This window comes from Octopus sinensis, linkage group LG4, assembly GCF_006345805.1.
Source record: "Octopus sinensis linkage group LG4, ASM634580v1, whole genome shotgun sequence".
NCBI lineage: Eukaryota > Metazoa > Mollusca > Cephalopoda > Octopoda > Octopodidae > Octopus > Octopus sinensis.
In genome coordinates, this window is record NC_043000.1 from 117,428,785 (window position 1) to 117,443,606 (window position 14,822).

Consider the following 14,822-nt stretch of genomic DNA (forward strand, 5'->3'; position numbering starts at 1 on the left):
GATATTGGGTTAGATTATATTTTGATGACCTCGTTAACTGTTCTTCCGCTATTGATATTGGCTTCAAATTTTGGCACAAAATCAGCAAGTTCAGGGGAGGAGGTAAGTCGATTACATCGACGCCAGTATTCAACTGGTACTTATTTTATTGACCCCGAAAGAAAGAAAGGCAAAGTCAGCCTCGGCGGAATTTGAACTCAGAACGTAAAGGCGGAAGAAATACCGATGAACATTTTTCCCGGCGTGCTAAAGATTCTCCCATCTCGCTGTCCTCTTCCACTTTCACTGTCGATATTGATGTTGTCTTCTTCTTCTTCTTCTTCTTCTTCTAATCACGACTCACGCCATTAGCCACAAAGAATAATCTCTAATTCGAGCCTGCTCTAAGCTACTAAGAGTGCCTGTGGAAACTTGAAGATCCACCCACCACACGTGATAGGCTGGCTGTTGTACGGGCACGAAAGCTACGTTGTTATCCACATTCCGTAAACGGTGGCTTTTAACGGGTGGAGAGCTGAACCATCCTGGGTACAGAGGATTCGAAATCTAGATTAGGGTCTGAAAGTTTACCACACCATAGTTGGTTACACCATGGTTCTTCTGCTTTGTGGCAGAAGTAGGAAGAAAAACTGAGGGAGAGTTGTGGTGAAAGAGTACAGCCCCCACCCCGCCGGAGCCTCGTGGAGCTTAGGTATTTTCGCTCAATAAACACTCACAATGCCCGGTCTGGGAATCGAAACCGCGTTCTTACGACCGCGAGTCAGCTGCCCTAACCACTGGGCCATTGCGCCTCCACATGTTGTTGTCGTCGACGTTTGCTCAAAGCCACGAAGGTGCGCAGCTTAGTAGTTAGGGTATTTGGCTCACGATCGTAAGGCCGTGGTTTCGATTCCCGGTGGCACATTGACTCCTTGAGGAAGACATTTTATTTCACGTTGCTCCAAATCTTTCAGCTGGCAAAAATAAGTAGTACTGGTTGTTCAAAGAGTCAGCCTTGTTGCATTCTATGTCGCGGTAAATCTCCCTGAGAACTACGTTAACGACATGCGTGTCCGTGGAGTACTCAGCCACTTACATGTTAATTTCACAAACAGGCTGTTCCGTTGGTGGAGCTAACTGGAACCTTCGTCGTCGTAACCGACGGAGTGCCAGTGTATAGATCCAGGTTGGCCCTGATCGAGTATTGTAGCTTTCTAATGAAAAGCATACCGGCCGTGTGGAGTAGAGAGAGCATGTCATTGATGAGGTCGTGAGTGGTGAACTTTAACAAACCTAGTTGACTGACTGATTGACAGAACAATTAATCAAACGATTGATTAGTTTATTGGTTAACCAATTGACTAATAATAATTTCAAATTTTGATATAAAGCCACCAATTCTAAAAGAGGGAGAAACTCAATTACATCGACCCAACTATTTGACTGGTACTTTATCGACCCCGAAATGATGAAAAGCAAAGTCGTTTTCGGCGGCATTTGAACTCAGAACGTAAAGCTGGAAGGAACGCCGATGAGCACTTTAGCATGCTTCTACAAACTCGCCGCCTTGATCAAATTACTAATAATATTAAAAAAGTGAACTAAAACCAATGCATGTGTTTATTATTGACATAATGGCCCTCCCGAGATAGAACAAAGTATATAGTAATATTAGGAAGAAAATACCTTGCAACATTTAGTCAAACCATTTTACGTTTGTACGTTCTTAGTTCCCATCTTACAGAGGTTAACTTTCTCATTCGTATTCTTAGATCAGTTAAAACACATATATGTCTTCCCTTTATTTTGACGCTAAGGTGTGATTTGAGCTTACTGTATCTATTACGATGAGTTGCATATGTATTCTTCATATGTTCTGGCAGATTCGGATGTGAAAATGCTAATCGCAGTTATGTTTCGTCACAGGAGATCATCTCTTTTTACGACGAATATATTTCCATCACACTTTCGATTCGTTTTACAAGGGACTTCGGGACACCCATTGTTTCAATATTATTCCCTCTCGTCAGTCGGACTATTGAATCTAACAAGATTTCGAGGTTCTTGCTTATAACTTGTACCAATCAATAACATATCATTAATAATAACGACGAATATATTTCCATCACACTTTCGAATCATTTTACAAGGGACTTTCGGGCACCCGTTGTTTCGACATTATTCCCTCTCGTCAGCCGGACTATTGAATCTAACAAGATTTCGAGGTTCTTGCTTATAACTTGTACCAATCAATAACATATTATTAATAATAACGACGAATATATTTCCATCACACTTTCGATTCATTTTACGAGTGACTTTCGGACACCCATTGTTTCGACATTATTCCCTCTCGTCAATCGGACTACTGAATCTAACAAGATTTCGAGGTTCTTGTTTATAACTTGTACCAATCAATAATAACATATTTAGTGGTTCAAGTGACCACATGGACATGGCCTTGTTGATTCCACGTCACAGACATTTGTTCGTGTTATTGTCGTCTTCTGTATCTGTGATATGCTATTGTTGCTCATAATATTATAAATGGTTGTTGGTGTTCTCGAGGCTCTTGCCACTATTCTTGACATTATTGTTGCATTTTATTTTTTGCCTTTTATTTGTTTCAGTCATTGGACTGCAGCCGCGTGTGCTTCCAGTACCTAAATTTCTGAAGTCGGATATTTATTCTGTCGCGCTCTTTTGCTGAACCACCAAGTTCAGGGGACGTAAACAAAGAACACCGGTTGTCAATTGGTGGTAGTGGGTGGGGTCAATTACACATACACACACCTATATATATATATATAAATTAGAGAAGAACCACCATGTAGCAATTCAACAATGATTTACTTAAATCATACCATATAGAAAGAAATTAAAGATACGATAAAACATTTGCCTAGAACTAAATATGGCATGCTTTAAGTATATCATTATTGAATTGCTACATGGTGGTTCTTCTCTAATTTATATACATGTATTATATATTGTGAAATTTGATTTAGTATTACTAAATTGAATTTTTGTCTGTAAATTTGGAATCATATTCCCTAATATCATCATTATTATTATACATACATATATGTGTATGTATAATATGCTGTGCAGAAAAAGTTTCCCGCGTACAGTAAAGGTGTAAACACACCTTCACCAACACAGTGACGCCCACTGTCGGACACCTGAATATATATCTGACTCGTTATGCCTTCTTCAGTAGAGGATACCAAAGGGAAATAACCTTGAACTGACTAGAAAGCCGTCGCTTTATATTAAATCATTCAATAGTAATGACTGATTGCGTTCGAAGACCGCCTGGTCAGAACAAATAAATAAATATTAATGCGAAGCTAATTATGTGTTTGTTCTGGCCGGGTAGGCTGGGGGTTAGATCGTTAGCTCGACTAAATTCTTCAAGAAGGTGCCCCAACATGGCCGCGGTCTGATGACTGAAACAAGTAAATGAATAAATAAATAAATAAATAAATAAATAAGACCTTGTGACATTTAGTAACGTCATACGTCTTTGCTGGGGGGCAACATTCTCATTCGTATTCCTGAGGCAATTGAATCAACTATGATTCAACTATATTCTCGCTACCCGCGCAAATTTGTAGCCATGTTATAATGCTAACAGTCATAATTATTGACAGTTGACAGAGTCAGACGTGCCTACCAGCTAATGTATGAACGACAAATAAAGTTTCAAATATCTTTCCCGAGAGGAGAAATATTCAACAAAACACGCTTCTCTCTAGTTACAATAAATTTTATAAAGTCAGTGAATTTATATCCGATAAAATAAATATTTTATTTTAATCAAAATCTTTCGACATGTCTGACTCATTCAACAGTGAATAATTATAATAATAGTTTCAAATTTTGGCACAAAATCAGCAAATTTAGGGAAGGGGTAAGTCAATTACATTGACCCCCCCCCCCGCCAATGTTCAACTGGTACTTATTGACCCGAAAAGGATGAAAAGCAAATCGACCTCAGAAGAATTTGAACTCAGAACGCAAAGAAGGATGAAATACCTATTTCTTTGCTACCCACAAGGGGCTAAACACAGAGAGGACAAACAAGGACAGACAAACGGATTATGTCAATTATATCGACCCCAGTCCGTAACTGGTACTTATTTAATCGACCCCGAAAGGATGAAAGGTAAAGTCGACCTCGGCGGAATTTGAACTCAGAGCGTAACGACAGACAAAATACTGCTAAGCTTTTCGCCCGACGTGCTAACGATTCTGCCAGCTCGCCGCCTTCTAATGATAGCTATAATAATACATGTAAATAATTATAATAATATGCGTTTCAAGTTTTGGCACAAGGCCAGCAATTTCGAAGGAGAGAGTGAGTTGATTAATTCGACCCCAATGCTCAACTGGAACTTATTTTATCGAACGTGGACAAAATACTGTTAAGCATTTTGGCCGGGATGCTAACGATTCTGTCAGCTCAGCGTCTTAGTAATTATAATCATGTTCCTAGCCTGTCAGATATTTTCAAGAGCAATGCATAATGGTTAGGCACACACCACAGAAGAGACGGATTCCTCTCAAGCTGTATCAGATACCCCCGGGAAAATCTTGTGCATCAAATGGAACGACTTTATCAGCAACGAGGAAGTCAGAAGAACGGTCCATCGCCTAATATCCATCACTAGCTGTAAGCACCGACCGAGTTGGCTGGGGCATATCGTAAGTCTCCTTACGAACAGACTCGCCGGCCACATCTTTTAGTGGAATCCTCAGCGGCAACAGTGCCAGAGACGTCTCAAGATGCAGTGTTACCAGACGATCGACAGGGACCTTCAGCTGGTAAATCTACGATGGAACGACACAGTGAGGCTGGCTGCTGACAAATCCTGTTGGATTATATTGACAGCATTATGCGCCGCCCGACATGGAGGTACCTAAGTCTAAATCTATTAGAGCAAGACTAGCAATCTAGAAAAATAATTAATGCAAGACTTGTGATACAGGAAATGAAGAACCCTTTGACCACTTATTGCGAATCTCGACATATTCATCAACATATTTTTAATATCTATGTTTCCTATGCCTCCAAATTCGTTTGCTTTTCATATTTTCAGAATTAATAAAATAAATACTAGTTCAGCACTGGGTTGATGTACAGTAAACCTTCGCCATATCGCGGTTCACCTATCGCGGTTTATTATTTAAGCTTATGCCGATTCCTCTGTGGGGTTGTTTTGCATTTGTAATAAAAATAAATATATACAAATTATAAAAAAATATACAGTACAGTACTGTTTCTCCTTCGCGGATTTTCACCTATCACTGGGGTTTTGGACTGTAACACCTGTGATAGTCGAGGAATTACTGTAATCAACATTTCTTTCCTCATAAAATTGCTAGCCTTGTGCCGTCTGTCTTTATGGTCTGAGTTCAAATTCCGCCGAGGCCGACTTTGCATTTCATCCTTTCGAGGTCGATAAATTAAGTACCTGTTGTGTACTGGGGTCGATCTAATCGACTGGCCTCCTTCCCCAAAAAGTCATGTTTCTTTCAGCATAGAAAGAAGAACTGTTTGCTTTGTATCTTTCGACCTTTTTCTCTCAAACATAGAGTAAGCTCGACCATGCATTCCTAAGCAATTCATTCTGTTGATTCCAGCTACTTAGATATTCAGAGGTTGTCCACTTTCAGCCAATTTTTCAATCGGGAAAGACATCAACAAACCCGAGCACTATATAGATTTCGACTTTCGGCCCCATACCGACAATGGCCTTAAGTGCCATTGCCGCTATAATATAATATCAACGACAATAGCAGCTAAAAACAACCTTCAAAGAAAAACCAACCATTTGGTTCTTGTTGACACCCAGTCTCACCGAGAACGTCGTCGCTCTTGTCCACCACTAAACTTCTGTAGAACTCCACAGTGAAACTTTCCCCTATCACAGTGTCCGACTGAGAGTTGAGCACCTGACGGTACTCTATGCACCAGACGTCCTGCCTCGTTCACACTTGATCAGGTCTGCAGCTCAGTTTGATATTTCCTATGACCAAGACGCCTATCTTGTCAGGTGCATACGCACTAAATGAGTGTGCTTGTACCAAATATGCTCATGTACACATAAAGTTTTATGTGTACATGAAATATATTGAACTCTTGCCTCTTTCTGCAATTGTAGAGGTTCAGAAAATTTATAGCGAAAGATTGAAACTTTTCTCCCAGGCTAAACCAAAAATGACATATGAATACACTAACCCAAACAACGTAGCAGAGACCATTTGATAATGCTTTGTGGTATTTCGTCTACCGCTACGTCCTGAGTTCAAATTCCGCCGAGGTCGACTTTGCCTTTAATCCTTTCGGGGGTCGATAAATTAAGTACCAGTTACGCACCGAGTCGATATAATCGACTTAATCTGTTTGTCTGTCCTTGTTTGTCCTCTCTGTGTTTAGCCTCTTGTGGGTAGTAAAGAAATAGGTATTTCGTCTGCCGCTACGTTCTGAGTTCAAACTCAGCCGAGGTCGACTTTGCATTCCATCTTTTCGGGGTCGATAAATTAAGTAACAGTTGCGTACTAGGGTCGATCTAATCGACTGGCCCCCTCACACAAAATTTCAGGCCTATAGTAGAAGAAAAAAAAATAGACGAGTCACAGAAAAAATAATAATTGTATCAGAACTTCATGTGGAGTTTTAAAAAATATATCGGACATATATCTGAAAGGAACTCATGAACCTATTCTATAGTACCAAGAACAGATGCTATTTTGTAGGAATGATTTAAGCAGTTTACGCAAAACCAAGAAAACTCGTTTTTATTTAAGTGGCATAGATTTGACATCGCCTTCTTTCGAGTCCGTTTTGGAGTTAGAAGAAAACTTAACTCCTGCTACTTTTCCCTGCCCTTCTCTCATGCTTTTAACTTCAATCATGGGTTTAAGGTTAATAGTGTAAATGTTCATATTCTCAGAGATGAAGCATTTGGAATCAGCGTCGCCTGTTACATGATCACAGATGTTATTGCCACCAGGAAAAGTTAGAGTTTCTAGAAACCCTACCCCCACCTATCATCTTGTTGAATACGATGTTTTCATCTTTTACAAGTAGACTGGATTACAAATATGTGATTAAATTGTTAGATATCCGCTTTTTTTTCTGGATCCGAAACTAGGTTTATAGCGTTGGGCGTGACTTCCAGTACTGGCGATCTATTACAAGTGTGTGTAGGCTTAAAACATTAGACACGCTTAGTTTTACTAAAGAAGCAGCCATGGCGAGAGAAATAAGTTAGTAGACAGAGAAATTAGTAAAAGGCGGCGAGCTGGTATAATCGTTAGCATGCCAGACAAACATGCTTTATGGAATTTCTTCCGGTTTCTTACGTTTCGAATTCAAATTCCACCGTGGTCGACTTTACCTTTCTGTCTTTTGGGGTCAATAAAAATAAGTAACTGTTGAGCACCGGGGTTAATGTGATCGACTTGCACCCACCATCTCCATTCCACAAAAATTTCAGGCCCTACGCCTGTAGTAGAAATCAACAAAAAGACAGGCGTGTAAAAACTTGTGAGAAAAACACCGCAGTCTATTTAATAGCAAAAAAAAACTTTCGTCTATTTCTTTGACACTAAACACGAAGGTTGTGGAGGCGCAATGGCCCAGTGGTTAGGGCACCTACTGGCGGAGGTCTATGCGAACTGGCAGCAGAACGGGCTTATACCCAGATCTGTGCGCCGGGGAGTAGTGACTCTCGTCAGAAAGGACCCGAGCAAGGGGGAGTGCATTGATAATTTCAGGCCCATCACTCTGCTAAACACAGAGTTGAAGATTTTGGCCAAAGTGTTATCGAAAAGATTGGCGCGTGTCGCGGATGGTCTGATCGGAGGGGCACAGACATGTGCCGTTCCGGCAGATCCATTCAGGATAATCTCCATCTAATGCGGTACACTATAGAGGGGTTTAATAGTGATTCTGGCAAGGGTGGGGCACTGGTCCATTTAGACCAATCTAAAGCTTTTGATAGGGTCGACCATCGTTACCTGGTATCTGCCCTGGCACTGTTCGGGCTGAGCCTTGGCTTCCTCAGGTGGATTATCCAAATTTATGATAACATCGACTCGGTAGTTCGGGTGAACGGCTTCTTGTCGAAGCCGTTCAAAATCAAACGCTCGGTTCGTCAAGGGTGTCCGCTCTCCCCGCTTTTGTACGTGATGGCTCTAGAGCCATTACTGCGAAAACTGAGCGGCATCCCGAGACAGCCAGGTAATGGAAAATCAGTGTCAGCGTACGCGGATGACATCACCATCATCGTAACCGAAATGGACCACCTATGTAAAGTAGGCAAGGCCATAGAGGTTTACGAGACGGTGACAGGAGCAAAAGTTAATCGCGAAAAGTCAGTCGGCTTGCAACTCGGCACCTGGAGAGGCAAGTCGATGCCTCCTGACAGCGTCGTGGGACGTTGGACGGAGGGTCCGATTAAGTTGCTAGGGGTCTGGTTCGGTCCAGACCTCCAAATAGAGAAGAATTGGGGCGAGGTAACGAGCAAGGTGGCTGCAGTAGCCAAGACCTGGTCTTGGCGGTGGCTATCCCTGAAAGGGAGGGCGGAGGTGGCCAATGTGTTTATCGCATCGGTTATCACCTACCGCCTTTCTGTCGTTCCTTGCCCAGATTCGTGGTTGATCAAGTTGGAAAGACAGCTCTTCTACTTCTTGTGGAAGGGCGGGAAACCACTTGTGAAACGCTCTACTTGCTGTCAACAACCGTTAAAGGGTGGGCTAGCGATGCCTTGGCTGATGATGCGCAGACATGCGCTGAGGTTAAGACATATGTGGCTCTATCTGGATGGTGAACGGGTGTGGTCTCCGCTAGCAAAACTGATGTTTCCCAAGTTCACTAGTTTCGGTGGATGGGAAACCTGGCTGAATCGAAGATCGAAACTTGGTACTTGGTACACGGAGTGTCGCAAGGCTCTCCTGCTATTCCGTCGCTCGGGCAACGCCTGCGGTGGGGGTTCCACCACATTCTTCTATAGAGGGTTGGTAGGGGCGGAATGTGAAGATACCTTGGGAGAAGCCCTAGGTCTCGACGATAATCAGCTGGCCAGTCTGTTCCGACGTACGTTCAAGCCGAAGACACTGGACAACTTCCAGAAGTCCCTGGCATGGCAATGTTACAGAGGAGCTCTACCTGTTCGGGATAAACTCGCAAGGCACGGTGGCCAAGACAGTCCGATATGTCAAGATGCGGGCGGGATAGAGAAACCGTCCCGCACGCTATTGTTCATTGTGCGGACGTGTCTGAGGTGTGGGTTTATGCCGAACAGCTGTTGTCAGGTACACGATGAGTACAGCTGTCGACTGAGTCGATTACAAAAATTGACCCACCGGATTTCCTCGCGAATGAAGGTAAGTTTCGTTTTCTCGTTGTAGTAGCAATCGCGAAAGAGGTGATATGGAAGACGAGAATGAAAGGTCTACAGTCAGGCAAGTTCATCTCCGGCCCTGGTTTGATGAAGTATTTCATCTATCACCTGAAAAGGAAGATAGGGCTGGAGAGAATTTGCCTGACTAGGAGAGTGTATGAAAAACGATGGAAAGATGTAGCACGAAAGTTGCGAGTGGATGATACAACATAAATGTAATACCAAGCGCAACCAAAAGTATCAGTGGGGAGGCGGGGCTCGTGGGGTCCGAGCTAAACCCGCACCCACTCTACCCGTAATGTCTTCCGGTCTGTTACATCATTCGATTTCTGTCCATTTATTGTAATTTCATGAAAATTTTTTAATTCGTTTTATTGTAAAAACCCATTCGTGTGTCTGACCCCATCATCAGATTGTATTGTCCCATCTATGTTCGCCCCTTGTGGGTAATAATAAAACAACAAGGCTTTGGTCGGTCCGAAGCTATAGTAGAAGACACTTGCCCAAGCTTCTTACCACTTTCTGCGTCTGTTTCAATCTAGAGTTAATAATTGTTTAAGCCATCAAGTCTGCTGTGGGAGGCTTCGTCGATTCAGACAATTCCAGTACAGGACTGGTACTCGACGATACAACACTGACAATGTGTCCAAGTATTAGATCTGTTGAACTATGTTGTATCGTTTACAATACCTCTACGCATAACAAAAGTTTAAGCCAGTTTGTTATACTTGCCTATCGCTACATTTATCTCTTAGTTATTACTTTCAGTCATTCCCATAATTGACCGAAAAGGATCGTTAAATAATGGTTGTCAGTGTTAAACTGGAAGACCCTGAGGAGTTAATGATGGAATTGGATCAATTTTCAGAGTTGACGGGACTTTCTTTTTCGTACGATTTAATTCTGTTGTTTTCGTTTTTCTTTTACAATTTAAACCTAGTTTTATTGGTTACCGACATTTTAAAGAGCCGATGTAACATTATATACTTCAGCAGCAAAACAAACATTATTTGTGTATTTAAAATTGACAAATACATGTCTACACGTACACGTGTGTGTGTGTGTGTGTGTGTGTGTGTGTGTGTGTGTGTGTGTGTGTGTGTGTGTGTGTGTGTGTGTGTGTGTGTGTTTAAACCACTAAAAGCAGTTGTGACACTTGAGAAAAATATTAGTGTTTATACTGCGTGAGAGCTGTCTGTGACGCTGCGAATTTAGGATTATAAAATAAAAACTTTTTCCGGGTTAAATGGTAGCTCTTTTATTATTTCCCCAGTTTTCATTTGAAGTGATCGACTTCTATATTTTGTCTATCTGGGTAACCGAAATAAATAACCAAATTGATTTAAAACAGAAAACTTGTACTAAGTCAAACAAAAACCTATATAATTAGGTTGGTGAGGATATCATAAACAACTTATTACTACATGGCACCTAATGTATATATACATTATACAAGGTGACCCAAAAGTAGATTTACAGTTATTCAATTATTTCTTTCGCATTCATATATTAACAGTTTAGATCTTAATTATAAAAATATAAGAAACAATTATCTAAATTAGGGGAGAGAATATTTCACTTGGCTTAAGCGCATGTCATGTAGGTTTGTGTGTGTGATTATAAGTAAAGATTGAGAAACTAATTTGGGCATTTTCCTGCTGTTTTTGTGTGTATGTGTGTGTTTTTCTTTAGCAGAAATTACTTTATTGGTTTAATAATCGCCAGAATATGCCACTGGGGTTTGTTTCATAATACTTCTGTGTTCAATAAAATAAAGAACTTATATAAATACTTCATTATCATCAACTCCTGGATATTATGGCCTCGAGTCCTTGGACTCATAGGGCCAGTTACTCGATTTCCATGACATATACGTAACCGATGCTAGAACATTCCCCTTGACCGGGACACCAGTCTCTGGTAGAGCTACCCATTTTCAGCTGAGTAAGTCCTGGAGTCGATTTGTTCGACAAAAAAACCGTCCAAGCGGAGCTCCAGTATGGCTGCAGTTTAATGACTGAGACAAGTAAAAGAATAAAAAATATATGGAGATCATTATTATTATAACCCGTGTGAAAAGGCGGCGAGCTGGCAGAAACGTTAGCACGCCGGGCGAAATACTTAGCGGTATTTCGTCTGCTGTTACGTTCTGAGTTCAAATTCCGCCGAGGTTGACTTTGCCTTTCATCCTTTCGGGGTCGATAAATTAAGTACCAGTTACACACTGGGGTCGATATAATCGACTAAATTCGTTTGTCTGTCCTTGTTTGTGCTCTCTGGGTTTAGCCCCTTGTGGATAGTAAAGAAATAGGTATTTTGCCGTTTCGCCCGTCGCTACGTTCTGAGTTCAAATTCCGCTGAGGTCGATTTTGCCTTTCATCCTTCCGGGGTCGATAAAATAAGTACCAGTTGAACACTGAGGTCAGTGTCATCGACTCATCCCCACCTTCCCCAAGCTGCCCTTGTGGCAAAATTTGAAATAATTATTATAACCAGTAGTAGAAGAAAAGTCAAATTCGAAGCGAACTGAATTTGTGATCGAATCCGCTTCTAATTGAGGTCATTTCAACTCAATTCTGCTATTTCAGGAAAGACATGAATGCCGTAAATTCCCACTTTTACCATATACCATATTAAGCCTTTATTTGACATCAAATGAAACCAGAAACAGACCAGCTTTGGGGAAAATTAAGAACGTAAGTATCTAGATCTTTTGGACACTTATATATACAGATAAATCAGAAAAAAAAATTATCTGAAGAATTCTGACCCTGGCCCTAACCTTAACTGTAATCATAACCGTAACCCCAGATAGATGTTTATATTTGATCTATTTGTTGCGGTTTAGGATACATTTGGCCAACAAAAGGGGAAAGCGAGAATTTCCCATCACTGAAAATTGCATGTACTTGGCGTCAACCTTGATGTGGCGGTGACATTTAAGTAAATTTCTCCACTTATTTCGTCGTGTGCATGTGTGTACTTATATGGCGTTATAGTACATACATACATACATACATACTACATACATACATACATACATACATACATTACATACATACATACATATACATACATGTATATATGTGTATATATATATGTATATATATATATATATATATATATATATATACATCCATGTATAGATAGATAGATATGTATGTATGAATGATGTATGTGTGTATGTATGTATATTATATATATATATGTATGGATGTATGTATATATATATACATATGTATGCATGTATGTATGTATATATATATATGTATGTATGTATATGTATATATATATATATATATATATATATATATATATATATATATATATATATATATATATATATGCGTGTATTTCTTTGTACTTATACGCACAGTGAAGTGAGGTTGCCGTGTCAAGACATTTGAGACCACAATTACCGCAGCTATGTTAACTAGACGACGAGAGATAGCTTTTGTCTTTTATACGAAAATGAAATTTAAAAAAAAATACTTTCCTGTGTCCCCTAGTGCTTCTTTGTAAAAATTCTTCACATGGGACTTTTCCAACTTTGTATTCTGGGGGGTTATAAAACAAATTAAACTAGCAATTTCTGCTAAAGAAAAACGGGAGGAAAAATAATAAAACTGAATTACTGAACAAAATGCCCAAATTAACGTATAACTTCTCAATCTTTACTTATAATCACACACACAAACCTACATGTCATCATATTAAGGCCAGTGAAATATCCTATTAGTCTCTCTCTCTCTCTCTCTCCCCCTTTCTCTCTCTCATATATATATATATATGTATATATATATATATGATTTTTTTGCGTAATGAGATAAAAAAAAACCACACCGTCTCCGATGAAGAGATACTATTATTAATTAATATTCTTGAAACAGCTGTAAGACCTTCTATCTATAAATGCTCTAATATCTATACAGCCTTGGTTTTTATCTCATTACGCAAAAAATTCATATATACACACGCTGACAGAACCAACGTTGAACCCTTTATTCGCAATATTACCGAATCTGGAACTTAACTATGGTCTGTCTATAGCACTTATTCAGCATTACTTGGCACCTTTGGGTCTCAATCACATCATTACCTCAACTATATACATATATATATATATATATATATATATATATATATATATTATATATATATATATAATATATATATATATGCATATGTGTGTGTGTGTAGCTGTCTATCTATCACTATCATGCACACATTAGCACATACAGCCTTACGTATTCACACATATAAGCATCATCTTATGCATGTATGGATGCTCATACACCTGGCAGTCTTCTGTATCTGGAAAGAGAAAAAGGTCTTGTAAATGCTGATTTGCGGAAAAGACCTTTCGCTCTCTTCTATATGTAAGAAAAGCAATCATATTTGTTTCAGATTTTGGCACAAGGCCAGCAAGTTTGGGGAGGTTTAAGGAGCTTACATCGACCCCAGTGCTCAACTGGTACTTATTTCATCGACTCCCAAAAGGATGAAAGACAAAGTCGACCTCGGCGGAATTTGAACTCAGTACATAAAGACTGCCGAAATGCCGCAAAGGATTAATGCCCGGCGTGCTAACGATTTTGCCAGCTCGCCGACTGAATAATAAATAATAAATGCGCCCTTTTTAAAGCCTAGCCTGGCTCATGGGCCCGGTTTCCTGGTTTCCATAGCGTATGTGTTCCCCAGCTGGATGGGACGCCAGTCCATCGCAGCGTTACTCATTTTTGCCAGCTGAGCGGACTGGAGCAACGTGAAAGGAAGTGTTTTGCTCAAGAACACAACGCGTCGCTCGGTCCAGGAATCGAAACCACAATCTTACGACCATGATGCTGACACCCTAACCACTAAGCCACGCGCCTCCACAATCATACTGGATATTGATTTCAAATTTTTGCACAAGGCCAGCAATTTTGGGAGGGAGCATAAGTCGATTAAATCGAACCCAGTGCTCAACTGGTATTTATTTTTATTAACCTCTAAAAGGATGAAAGGCAAAACTGACCTCGTTGAAATTTGAACTCTGAACGTAAAAACGGGCGAAATGCCGCTAAGCATTTTTTCCCGACGTGCAAACGATTCTGCCAGATCACCGCCTTCTCATCATATTGAATATAATATTATTTATAATATTTATCATATCTATTACTGAATTATCTGGATCTTTTCTGTTTGGTTACACTCTTTGAAATTCTAGAATTCAGTGAAAACTTTCAAATTTGGTGTATTGATGAATTTTTTCCGCTGAATCTCAGGGCCTAATTCTTTTGTTACAGAAAATCTTTTAAATAAGTTTTAGACGTTTAAAGTTTGATCATTTTTACCCATTTAGAAAACAGGATTTGGAAGCTGTCATTTTATGCGTGACTGCAGTCGTCAGACGATAAAACAATGTCGACATTGCAACGATAGCACGTG